This window comes from Heptranchias perlo, chromosome X (genome assembly GCF_035084215.1).
Source record: "Heptranchias perlo isolate sHepPer1 chromosome X, sHepPer1.hap1, whole genome shotgun sequence".
NCBI classification, from domain to species: Eukaryota; Metazoa; Chordata; class Chondrichthyes; order Hexanchiformes; family Hexanchidae; genus Heptranchias; species Heptranchias perlo.
The window spans coordinates 6,283,066-6,296,695 of record NC_090370.1 but is presented as its reverse complement, the minus strand read 5'-3'; the positions used below and the strand labels follow the sequence as shown (position 1 = coordinate 6,296,695).

Genomic DNA, 13,630 nt, shown 5'->3' with positions numbered 1-13,630 from the left:
ACAGCCACAGAGCAAATAGCACTGATACTGAGAGACGTAACCACAAGGCCCGGTTGTCCTCTTACATTAGACTCTGTGGATTGAATATTTACTCAAATGCAGATTCCTGTGGCTTCACTCCCTGAAACTACTGCCCTTCCCCCGCTCACTGTAAAAACTGGCAGATGGAAAGAGATGAGATTGGATGATATCAACAGGAATAACTTCAGGCTCCAAGAAAAGATGAGCTGAGAAACGAGAACTTTTCCCCCTCTCAGACCCGTTTTACCCTTACGTATGGAAGAATGGTTGTCACTTTTAGTCATCTGTTCGAGTAAATTCCATCACAAGAAGCTGAATTTCAGTTTTGCTGGGGAAGGGCCAGGGGCAGTGTCTGCCTTGGCTCAGTGGGTAACATGCTTGCTTCTGAGTTAGAGGGTTGTACGTTCTAAGTCCCACACTAGAGACCTGAGCACAGAATCCAGGCTGATACTCCCAATGCATCCCTGAGGGAGTGCTGCACTGTTGGAGGTGCTGTTTTTCAGATGAGACATTAAACCTAGGCCCCTTATCTGCCTGGTTAGGGTTTTTTGTTTTCATCCTCTGGATGTTGGCATCACTGGCAAGGCTGGCATTTATTGCCCATCCCTAGTAGCCCTGAGACGGTCGTGGTAACTGGGTAGCTTTCTAGGCCACTTCAGAGTCGACCACGTTGGTGTGGGACTGGAGTCACGTATATGCCAGACTGGGTAAGGACGGCAGGTTTCACTCCCTAAAGGCCATTCGTGAACTAGCTGGGGTTTTACAACAATCCGACAGTGTCATGGTACCAGCTTTTTATTATTTACAAGTATTTTTTAAAACTGAATTCAAATTCTCAGATTGCCATGGTGAGATTTGAACTCATATTCTCAGGGATTATTAGTCTAAGCCTGTCTACAGTTACTAGTCGAGTTACAGAACCACTACACTATCGTAAAGATCCTATGATAACACTGGAAGAGCAAGGGGTCCACCCCACCCAGTGTCCTGGCCAACATTTATCCCTCAGCCAGTGGCACAGATTGGCAATCTTGTACAGAGACACCATAAGAAGGGCAATCGGGCAAAATGGAGAAACTCACATTGGTGTAGTTATGGGTGTTCCATTTAAACTGGAGCCTGGAGTTTCCTTTAAATGGTCAGTCACTATAATGCATCCTGTTTCCCATTAAATAGAAATGAATGGGAAATGATTTCAAGGTGTGAGATGTCAGTATGGGGAATGGAACACTTTCTCTCTTTTGGCACCCACGTAAGGATCTTGACATGAAGAGGATTTGCTTGTGAACATGTTAAAGGAACATTGTCGCTGCTAATAAGTTGCTAATTGAGCTTTTCTAACGTGAGCGGATTTCTCGTGGCTTTGCTTGTGGTAAGACGGATGATCTGCTGTTGTAAGGACAGGAGCAATATACCACGTAATGCAAAATGTATTACTCTGCTGCTAAGCTGCAGCTGCGTGTAACTTGAAGGCCATGGGATTGAATTGCTGTGTCTGCCTGAGGTCAATTAGAGGGTAATTGCTCCTCAACAGATCCTGAGGTCAATTAGAGGGTAATTGCTCCTAAACCGATCCTGAGGTTAATTAGAGGGCAATTGCTCCTAAACAGATCCTGAGGTTAATTAGAGACTCCTAAGCAGATCCTGAGGTCAATTAGAGGCGAATTGCTCCTAAACAGATCCTGAGGTCAATTAGACCCTCCTAAATAGATCCCAAGGTCAATTAGAGGTGAATTACTCCTAAACAGATCCTGAGGTTAATTAGAGACTCCTAAATAGATCCCGAGGTCAATTAGAGGTGAGTTACTCCTAAACAGATCCTGAGGTCAATTAGAGGTGAATTACTCCTAAACAGATCCTGAGGTCAATTAGAGGCCAATTGCTCCTAAACAGGTCCTGAGGTCAATTAGAGGTCAGATGAAAGCAGCAGGAAATAACTGGCATTCTTCCCCTTTCCTTTTTAAAAACGTGATACAGACCTTGCATGTGCGACAAAGTGTGAAAAGCTCTTTCAGTGGCTTTTCCACTGTTTCTGATGGAGATTAAAATCTACCCACATTCTCCACAAAAGCAGCAACCACGGCACCACAGACAATAATACAATCCATTGGAATTGAACCGCAATAATTGCTGATTACCATCCCAACCACTGGGAGCAAGCAGTAAACAGAGAAGAATTCAATATTGATCAATGTAAAGTGTTGCATTTTGGGCAAAAAAAAAGTAGACAATGAATGGAACAGAAATAGCTCAAGGTAAATTTAGAAAGAGACCTGGGAGTACACTAGACTCCTCATAGAATTACATAGCAACACGCCGTTCGGCCCAGACAGTCTGTGTTGGTGTTTATTCTCCACATGAGCAGTCTGTAATCTATTGTAGAAGGACAGAACTGCAGGTTCTTATTTTTTATTATTATTTATTTGTTCTTGGGATGTGGATGACACTGGCAAGGCCGCATTTATTGTCCATCCCTAGTTGCCCCGATGGCATTAAGAGTCAACCCTGCAGTGCAGGAAGGGAGTCACATGTGGGTCAGACCTGGTAGGGGTGGCAGGATCCCTTCCTTGAAGGACATTACTGAACCAGTTGGGTTTTTCCAACAATTCAGCAACTTTCGTGGTCATTTTCTGGTGCCAGCCCACAAATTACCACGTTGATCAAATTCAATTTCGCAACAAGACTTGTACTCATGACCTCTGGGCTGCTAGTCCAGACTACAACCACTGGGCTACTGTAGTCGATGCTGCTTTGGAAGTGCTACTGGAGGAGGTCAGGCAGAGGAGGGAGGAGCCCCTGTTTGGATCAGAGTGGTGCAGGGCCCCAAGGAGAGCAATGGAAGGAGATGGCAAGGGCAGTCGGTGTTAATCCAACCATTCAACGCATGGCAACGCAATGCCGAAAGAAGTTGAATGAACTTAGCCGGTCAGGCAAGGTAAGAGGAGCCAGCCAAAGCTTCCAAATTTAATATTTAGCATCATTTTTTGGGGGGTAAAGCTCTGGTAACATTATTGAAGGAAGACAAAGGTTAATTTAGAGAAGTTCAAGAAAAGTCTTCCTTTCCAAATGACAAATAACTTTTAAAATGTTTTTTCCAGTACATAAATAGTTAAATGAAAGGGAATCTACAGATTGCAAAAGAAAATCTATTTTATACAGAGAGCACTCCTCCACTTGTTCCCAGCTCAAGTTAATGTTTATCCTTTCATCTACAAATTAATAACAAGTTTCAAACTGGATACTTTCCAGTTGCTGAGAGTGGCCAATATTTGATGTGGAGATCATTAACGGCCTTTTGTCACCAGGTTATGATGTCACATTGCTTGTTGCTGGGTGAAAACCGGTGGTTTATTTTCATTTCTCCTTTCACCAAGGTGCAGGATTGTCTCAATGCGCACACACGCCTCGCTGTTTAATCACATAAAGGAGCTGCTTTTAGGAATTCTGATTTAAACTGTGGTGACTTTAGTAATTTCCCTGTGTATTTTAGCCAGTAGTAAAAAATGTGTGACATCATCACTAAGTGACAGGGGATTGTAAATCACCTCTCTAACGTGGTTCATGGCTGTACTAAGTAATGGTTAGTGGTAAGTGGTTCAGGTTCTCTTTGAAAGCATTTGTTCTACAAAACAAACATGATTTAATGGCAGGAATTAAATATCTAAGTGCTGTATTAATTAAATATTCGTTTGGAACCTTTAAATGGACATCATTTTAATGTAATACAGGATATACATGAAAATTTAATGGATGTGTTCTCAATGTACTGTGTGATGTGGTATTGAGTCATGCAGACCAGGAAGGTCCCAAGACCAATCCTTGCCTGTGCTGAGTTAACTGATTTCAACTGATGTGGTGGTTGAGATGCTACAATCGTGCCTCAATGTATCCTGTCTCGAGAGAGGAAAAATCAGCCAAGGTTTATGCTCCTGGTTGTTGTTGGGAAAGGGAATGTGTACCATGTTGAGTGAGGATAGGATTGGGCTTGGCTCCGATGCCCCTCTTCGTCAATGCTGACTCTTGCCGTCTATGCTCACTCATGATGGCTGGCCACTTGGACGAACTGACATCTGACCTCAGCAAGAAGTACCGCACTCAGAAGAAGAGGGGAGGAAAAATTGGAGAAGAAAAAGAACTGAATGGGAAATATAATGTTTTGTGCTTATCAAAGTAAAGATTGCCAGTGCTGGGGAGTGGAATACTTTTCCACTTTTGGCACTAAGTGCAGACAGGTCTGGTAAGGCTCTAACACTGTGGCTTAGCCCAAACTCAGGGTGTGCACTCCCATGTCCCCAGTGAGTTATTCCATTTTTCAGACAAGCCATCTTTGGCATTCTTGTTCAGAGAGGCCATGTTTGCAGCTAATTTTGTGTTGTGGAACCACACCCACTAGGAACTGGTTTGAATCTGCACAAACACATTTAAGATTAAAAAATACAGCTGGTAGAGAGGAAACTTTCATGCTGTTAGCATGGGTCAGATTCAAAGCCAGGGTGGCAGGAATGACAGGACAATGTGCCAACCAATGGTACCACCAGATTCTCCAAATCAGTTGGTGTTTGGAATTTTAAGATGGGGTAGACTGTGAGGGGAAATGGCCCGAGGATGGTATATTAGAGGGGAAAATAGTATCTATGTGCTTGTAAGTAAGATGAATACAAAAATATTTTAAAGCTAATGAGTAAGACCAATTGAAGTTATGTTTCTTGAGGGTTGTAGAAGCACCTTTGCACAATGAAAGATCACAATGGGTAAAATGACTCAGCCAATGCTATATTTGAGGCTAATTTGTGCTGTACAATCACATCCACTTTGAAGTAGATTGAAACTGTCCAAACTCAAATAGTCCAAACAGAGCTTAGGTCAGTTTTCTAATTTGCTTACTGACCTCTGCTTTTTAATGCCTGTCTGCTGTGTTTTGTAGCATAGTCATCACTCTCACTCAGCCAGTGCAGAGCCTTGAACTTCTGGGCAGGAAAATTTCAGAGTAATTCTTTGAATTTCTAGCACCAAAGAAAATTAAATGTTTCCTACCATAAAAGAAATTCAGAGGATTCTCACTGCCATTTCTTTTGGACCATCTCACTGGGTCATGATTATCCAAGATGGTAGGTACAAAAACATCTCTTAAATATTCAGACAACTGATAGGTCAGAAATGAATCCTTCTCCTCCAAAACTGTTTCTTAATGAAAGAATGAATTACTGGTCAGAATTAGCTATGTAAATTGGCGAGTTTTACCCATGTGCCATGCAGTGAAATCGTGTGTAGCAGCCAACTGCAAAACTACAGCAGCAAACCCACCAGATTTGGCAACATGTCCCTTGACTTGAAGCATGTGCTGGAATCAAACCCCCCTGTTAAACCTTAATAACTGGTTTTAATTTGTATCCCTGTATTTTGTTCAGCAATATAAATTAATATTTTTGCTGGTTTTCATTTCTGAGCAGACACTGGCAGACAAAAAAAAATGTTTGAAAATGTGTTAATGTTTGACAAAGTGCCATTAAATGTTAAAGGTTTTCGAGTGGGCTCAGTCCCTTTATGCAGCAGAGACCCGTTTCAATGGGACATGTGGGATTTTCTTAACTTTACACCACTGGCACCAACACTGAACAATTTCCAGTCCCCAGTGAGGTTCGACATAGATGAAATGCAATGTAGATGTGTCAGATTCAGTGAGCTTTTTAATTATTAGTAGCTGTTAATGCACTTTTGTCCTGTACGTTCGTGTCGCCTGGCAACTTGATTGGGACAATGCAAGCACAGTTAATTAGAATCACATATAGGCATAAAAAACTTGAGTTAATGCAAAAATGCTAGAAATGCACAGAAGGTTAGTCCATTTTTGAAAGAGAAAGACAGATTATTAGATGTAGGATTCTCCCTGAAACATGAATCTATCAGCATTTGTTTTAAATCAGAGGGTTCTGATGAAGGATCTCACCCAAAATGTTAATATCGCTCTCTCTCTCACTCACATCCTGACTGATCTGCTCTGCATTTTTGTTTTTAATTCAGATTTCCGGTATTCACGGTTTTTGTTTTTATATTATTGACTGCATTCCTGTCTCATAAACTGACTTCTAACTACAGTTGCACTTGGTCCTGTTGGGTGATGTTGAGGGAACCTCCTTTTCTCTAAATAGTGGGAATTGTAGCTGACATCCAAAAAGGATAATAATAGACTACTAGGACTTGGCCAGCATACCTAACATAGGGGAAAGGATTGCTCTGGTCATTATGTCACTCTAGCCATTGTAAATCCATTCAAAAGTCCTCCTGAGATTTGGTGAGTGGATGGTTTTAATTGGTGACACATGGCAGATCTGAGAGAACAAGGTGCCACACTAAAACCCTTCGAAACCTCTAAAAATTGGTGCCATCCCCTCTCGGTCCCATCTACAAGTAAGAATAACTCCAAGTACTTCATGCTTTTGTACCATTGCTTGTTAGCTTTATGTCTCCTGTTCTTATACAGTTTGCCACTGCAACCTATGTTACAAAATTGTATCGTTCAACTGGTCTGAGGTTGGCCAAAAGAACAATAGCTGAAACCGAGCAGGTGCAAACTGTCACCCACAGATTGCCAATGCAGCCTCTTTTCTTAAAATAAATTTACTGTTTGGCTACAAAATATCTTCCTGAAAGTGACCCTGTAATTACAGCTAAGAATGGGTTATTTTAATTATCGTAATCCCATCTGTTCATCCATCCCATTGCTGCTGGTTTGGCTTGAAAAGAAGAGAAGAGCTGTCAAGGGGTCCATTTGAACTGCAAGAGTTTGGCCCTAGAGATTGCAGTCCATTCTTTTGGAGCCATTTCAGCTCTTATGGGGATCTTTTTCTGGTGGGCATTCCTTTGGTACAAGTGCTCAAGGCATCAATCCCTAGCATTACTTTGAAGCAAGTTTGAACCCTTAAATGCTCACACCATTAAAGGCAATGATTTTCTTTTTTGAAGTTGGAGCCAAAATTGGCTACTTTGCTTCAGTTTGCAACCTTGAAATCTGGCCCTAACATTGTTGTTTGAAAAATAAAGGCCCAAGCTTCCCTGCTTCCTTAGTGGGTAAATGCATTAAGTAGTGTGGTATTGAGCGATACACACCAGGAAGATCCAAATGCAATCCTCTCTCTGTGTAGAGTTTGTTGATTCATCCAGAGCAGCAGATGTGGGCACTCCTGGGCTAGGGTGGTGAAAGAATCAGCCAGCGGTATCGGTCCTGATGGGTACCCAGTGACCCCTTCCCCATCTCTGCTGGAAAGTGCTTGTGAGTGACTGTCCAAAGAGGACAGGATGAGGCTCGGGTTTGATGTCCCCATTGTTGAATATACTACCTAAACTCACTTTCTAGGCTTCTAGCCACATGGAGGAGGTACCTGAGGGTGGTTGCCTCCCGTGGAACCATACCTCAGCATGAGCACCTGCCTTCGGGAGAGGAACAAATTGGAGGAGGCGGGGGAAGCACCAATCAGCTCAACTCTTTGGAGTTGCACCAGTAAATATCCTCTGCTTTTCTAAATGTAGAAATGTTAGTTGTAGCAGTTGGGGATTTGGGTCTATAATCCTGAAAATCTTTGGGATGAGATCAATTCCCCCTCAAAGAAAATGACATCACAGAGAGGAGCCACTCTCCATCTCTATGCTGTGCTCAATCCCAATTCTCAGAGGACCATGACATTTTTGAAGCTCCAAGCCAATTTCTTGAATCTCGTGCTTGGGGTTCTGAAGAAGGTTCACAGATGTTGTGCTTTATACAGAAAATGACATAATCCCTTTCATAAATAATATTTCTATAAATTTGTGGGATCCACAAAGAGACTCAGTTGTAATTCAAACCATGGATTCAATTCATAAAGTGTGCAATAGATCTGTGTCGTTAAACCTATAGACCTTCTGTCAACACAGGGAAACAGAGGAAAAATTTGTAGTGCTATGGGGAAAGAGCGGGGGAGTGGGACATATTGGATAGCTAAAAGTTGGCACAGGCACGATGGGCCCAATGGCCTGCTTCTGTGCTGTGTGATTCTATGATTCTAAATGAGGCATCCAATAAAATTAGTTCAGAGTATAATTATATATTTTTTTAAATTCCAATATTGTCCCTAAGGCACTGACTGTTGCTAGGATACGGTCTCACTGGTACCTCACCAAAAAAGGTCCATTCTTCATGTGTGAGCCTTGACAGTGAGTATTGGCTGACTAATCAACTATGGGGACATTATGGCTGAGCCGATTTGTGTACGTACTAGAACAGGAATCCTGGCTGATTGTTTTTTGTTTACCTCACCAGCCTCTGGAGCTTTGGCCAATTGTGGTGCTCCTTCTGTACTCGCCTGACATCAACTAACATCACAGACTGGAGAGTGAACCTGGAACCTTCCCAAGAGCTGTCTTTTGGTTACAAATGTCTGAACAATTGGTTAGATGGGATCTCAACTTTAAAGCATGATCTGAAAGACATCAGCACTGACAGTGCAGCACTCCTACAGTACTCACTGAAGTGTCAGCCTGGATTATGTGCTCAAGTCCCAGAGCTTGAACCCACAACCTTCTGACTCAAAGGTGAGAGTATTGCTTTCAGTAAGGACATGCTTATGGGATGGTTTAAACAGCTATGTGTGAAATCCCATTACCTGATTTTTGGGGAATATACTGTGTGTGTGGGCAACTAGATTTGGCCCTGAATCATCTATTCATGATTATTCTAGATTTTTGTTTCTTTCTGTGGGTCTTTTCAATTGGACTAACATCTCATTAATATTAGAAGCATATGTAAATGATGCAAAAGGCACTCCAATCTCCCTTTTTTGTCATTTCTTGCTGTCTGAATTCTTGAGCCAGGTGCTTAGGTGTATAATTCCCCCGATGCCAGGCTGGTGAGGATTGCACAGTATTAGCCAGCTGGTTTAACACCAGAATAAAGAGAAACCTGAATAATACTGACCGGCTGGTCTAGAGCCATGGTCTAGTATAAACTTGCTGCAGCCTTTATGCAGTTACTGTATTTTAATCACAATGCACTTCACAGTATACCACTGATTGGGAGTAACACCAGTATTAAAATAGCACCCCCTCCCCAACAATAGATGTACATTATCCCTGGAATCGGAGTACACCAAGGAAGACTAACCATCACACTGCGATATCAGAACGACACATTTCTCATCACATGAAGAAAGAATGAAGATAGACAAGGATTCCAGGCAAGTAGCCAAAGGACTGTGGATAGCTAGCCACACATAGAGTGGGAACACATGTAGCAGCTCCTATAATCTCCTTCCTTCCTCCTTTTTTCTTTGTCTCTTTCGTTCGCTGTACTGTCGGAGGTGCTGTCTTTCGGATGAGATGTTAAACCGAGGCCCCGTCTGCCCTCTCAGGTGGATGGAAAAGATTCCATGGCACTATTGGAAGAAGAGCAGGGGAGTTCTCTCCAATGTCCTGGCCAAAATTTATCCCTCAACATCACTAAAACAGATGATTTGGGTCATTATCACATTGCTGTTTGTGGGAGCTTGCTGTGTGCAAATTGACTGTCGTGTTTCCTACATTACAAGAGCATTTCAAAAGTACTTCATTGGCTGTAAAGTGCTTTGGGATGTCCTGAGGTCGTGAAAGGCGCTATATAAATGCAAGTTCTTTCTTTCTTTCTTTTACAGCCTTTTTATCCCTCAGTCCATCTTACTAAATTTATCTTCCTGCCTTCCTCTACCCTGCATTGTCTGTGTTCCAGTTGTTAACATTTGTTCATATCTGTGGACCCAGTTAAGTAAATGACATGTCCTTTGGTCTGTAGGAGTATCTTTTTTTATTCCTTTCATCCATTTAGTTTTAGTTTTTCTCTTTACCTTGTGTAATCTAGTATGTGTCAGTTTATCACTGTGTCAATGTTTCTCACTCCATTTACAGTTTAAGTGAAGGTGCTGTAGTCTTTAGCTTAGGCTTGTACCTGTACCACTGAGCCGGCTTAGAAGATTTGATCTATTTGGAATTAGGTTTGAAGCTTTGTTCTTCCCTTCAACTCTTCCACTCAATAACCTGTTGAATGCCTGGTGTGCAACAGATGCTGTGCTGCCTTGTTTATACTGAGTCCTGGTGCTGTAATCCAGGCCCAGTTATTAAATCCACAGTGTTGTATTGAGTGGAGCAGCACTCTTAATACTGCTGGCCCTCAGTGCCCCTATCTCAACAGATTTTCTGTTTGTGCATGTGCACAATGAGACACTATGCACATTATCATAAGGTCAGAAGTGAGGCTGTTCACTGATGATGGCACAGTGTTCAGCTCCATTCGCAACCCCTCAGATAATGAAGCAGTCCGTGCCCACATGCAGCAAGACCTGGACAACATCCAGGCTTGGGCTGATAAGTGGCAAGTAACATTCATGCCACATAAGTGCCAGGCAATAGGAACATAGGAACAACATCTCCAAAAAGAGAGAGCCTAACCACCTCCCCTTGACATTCAATGGTATTACCATCGCCAAATCCCCCACCATCAACATCCTAGGGGTCACCATTGACCAGAAACCCAACTGGACCAGCCACGTATATACTGTGGCTACAAGAACAGGTCAGAGGCTCGGTATTCTGCAGTGAGTGGCTCATCCCTTGACTCTCCAAAGCCTCTCCACCACCTACAAGGCACAAGTGTGATGGAATAGTCTCCACTTGCCTGGATGGGTGCAACAACACTCAAGAAGCGTCACCACCTTAAATATCCACTCCCTCCACCACCGGCGCACTGTGGCTGCAGTGTGTACTATCTACAGGATGCACTGCAGCAACTCGCCAAGGCTTCTTCAACAGCACCTCCCAAACCCACAACCTGTACCACCTAGTATGATTACTCCACTTTATTCAGCAGACAGAATGGATCCGATATCTGGTGTGGAATGGAGCAGAGGTGAAGGCTGAACCAGATTCAATGTGGCAGCTGGAATGGAGTAGCAGAATGTAACTGAAGTATTGGAACATCCTTGAAAATAATCGCCACAATAAATTTGACTTTAGTTGTATTAAACACACCCATTTAGTTTCAGTTACAATACACATTTCATTGTTTTCCTACTTGGGGCTATAGTAATGTAATATATCCTCACCAAAAGCTGTACACCGCACTAGTACACAAGATCCTCCCTGTACTGTGTATCTTGTTAAATAGAGAATAATACACCATGTTTTAGCATCATAAGCTTCCTTCTCACTCTCCTGATGGCTTTGTTGGTAAAAGCACTCCCTCGATGTGGAACTGAGCTATGCAGACCAGGAAATTCCCAGGTTCTGGCTCAGGCCTGTGCTGAGTCAGCTGAGGTGGTGGGGAGATTATGACTGGCCTCAGGCTAGGGAGGGGAAAATGTCAACCAGGGTTTCTGTTCCTGATTGCTATCCAGTAACTCCTGCGGGAATGTTTGCATGTGTTGATGTTGGGTGAGGACAGGAGTGGGCTCAGCTGTGATGGTCCCCACGGTCGAAAAGCTTGCTGACCTTCAAGTGTAGATTATTCCCATCGATGGGTTACCGCCTTAAAAGACTGGCAATCAGAAAACTGAAGAGAGGCAAAAAAAAACTTATGAACACATGGGAGAGTTACAAATGAATAGCCTCTGGGCTCAGATAACATTTATAGATCACAAGAGTTAAGCTCTCTGGAATTAGGAGGTCCTTTGGGCCTGTTAATTGTTTTATTGCCTCATAACTGGTTCCTAATCAGCAATTACTGGGCACAACTTTGTATGTCAGTGTTGTAGCTGTTTAACCTGCTGACCTCAATCCCAGCAGCCCCTTGGAGGAAAAGGGACCCAGCAAGCACAGATGTTGAACAACAGCTGGTTAAATTTGACATTCTTTTCTGCTGTAGTTCCTATTACACAGGTACTGTGACCTCACTGATGTAACCTTGTAGAACAAAACTCTAACTTCTGATCATGTAGTTACCTCCTGAATGCCAGATTCCTGAAGAATGTATTGTGCCATCTTAAAGCTACTGAACTGTACGAGATTAGTTAAAAATCAAACAACAGAAAGTTTTTTTTTGTAAATCTGAAGCGGGTATTGCAAAACTCCAACCTTGTTCTAGTTTTGTTTTGCTATTGTACAAAAATTTAAGTGCAAACACTTATTTAAATGTTAACTCTTTCCCTTTCAGATGACTCATGTTCTCTCTTATGTAACAGATGCTTCAACGTTTGCTGCAGCTTTTTATTGTAGTAGGTTAAAGGGGTGCTCTTTCATGGAGAAGGGTCTATTGAGTTATTTGACTATCATGTGGATCACAAGATCACAAAATAATTAAAGGACGAGGAAGGCTATTTGGCCCAGCTTAGCTAATCCATTCAGAAACACCCCACAGACCTCTCCCATTGCTGCATTCTGCTGCTTCTTAAGTTAGTCCAAGGTTTTTGCTTTCACTATCCTACCCAGAAGTCCATTCCACATATTGTCCATTCTTTGTATGAAGAAGAATTTCCTGATGTCAGTCCTAAATTTCTCTATGTGTGCGTATAAATTTATATATATATATATATATATATATATATATAGAGAGAGAGTTACCTCTTTGACTCATCTCCTTTCAAAGTGGAAAAGCTTACGTTTCTCCTGTCTTTCCTCATAACTTAGACCATTGACACTAAGGATCAGTCTTGTGGCTTGATCCTTGTGTCTTGATGAGCAGATCTGGACACAGTACTCAAGGTGTGGTCAGATCAGAGCACGATGCAGTTTAAGCATGACTTCCTCTGACGTATATTCTACTATTTTGCCGATGTAGTTCAGCATTCTGTTTGTTTTGTTGATTGTTGTCCCCCAATGATTGGGCATGTTGAGTCTACCAAGACCCCTAGAGCCCTAGATCCCTTTCAGTTTCACCCTCGGGTATTTCAGCGTGATTCATAATGTATTTGTTGCTTGCTTTTTTTACTTCCTATATGAAATCATTTACAATTGTCCATATTAAATTTCATTTACCTTTGTTCTGCCCATTGTATATTTTATCTAAATAATTTAGTAGGTCCCTGGTTGTCTCCTCAATTGACACACACACACACACACACACACATATATGTATTTTCAATGACTCTGAGCAGTTTGTATTGGCTTTCTGAATCCACGTTATTAATGCAAATTAGAAATAGTAGAAATCCCAACTGGAAACCCAGGGCACCCCGCACAGCAAATATACTCCCGATAATCAACTCTATTACATTACTCAATATCGACATGAAGAAAACAGAGGGGGGCACAGTCTCGCGAGGAGGAGTTGATGGCCATTCAAAAAGCTGACCAAGAGGCCCTCATGGCAGCACTGGGGCACAAGAATCCCAAAAGGAAACCCACGGGTCTGTAGTTGCATGGATCTGTTGTCACCTTTTTGAAAAGACCTACCATATCGGCTTGTTTCGAACCTATGGGACTCCTCCACTTTCATCAACTTCCTCACAATGACATTTCAGCACCTCACAAGTCTCACCCTGTGTCTCTCTTAGTGCCTTACAATAAATCCCTTCCACCCTTGGGGATTGATTTGTTTTGAGCCTTTTAGCCCATCTACCACCGTACTATCTTATAATATCTCCTTATGTGGCTCGGTGTCAAATTTTGTTTGATA

At 42.3% G+C, this 13,630-nt stretch overlaps 1 long non-coding RNA gene across 1 annotated transcript; it reads left to right on the top strand.

Moving 5' to 3' along the window:
* The first annotated feature begins 3,451 nt into the window (after positions 1-3,451).
* LOC137306947 (uncharacterized) lies at positions 3,452-12,067 on the top strand. The gene is made up of 3 exons (XR_010958970.1): positions 3,452-3,608; positions 8,315-8,586; positions 10,886-12,067. It is a non-coding gene; the product is annotated as an uncharacterized lncRNA (long non-coding RNA).
* Positions 12,068-13,630: the final 1,563 nt, after the last annotated feature.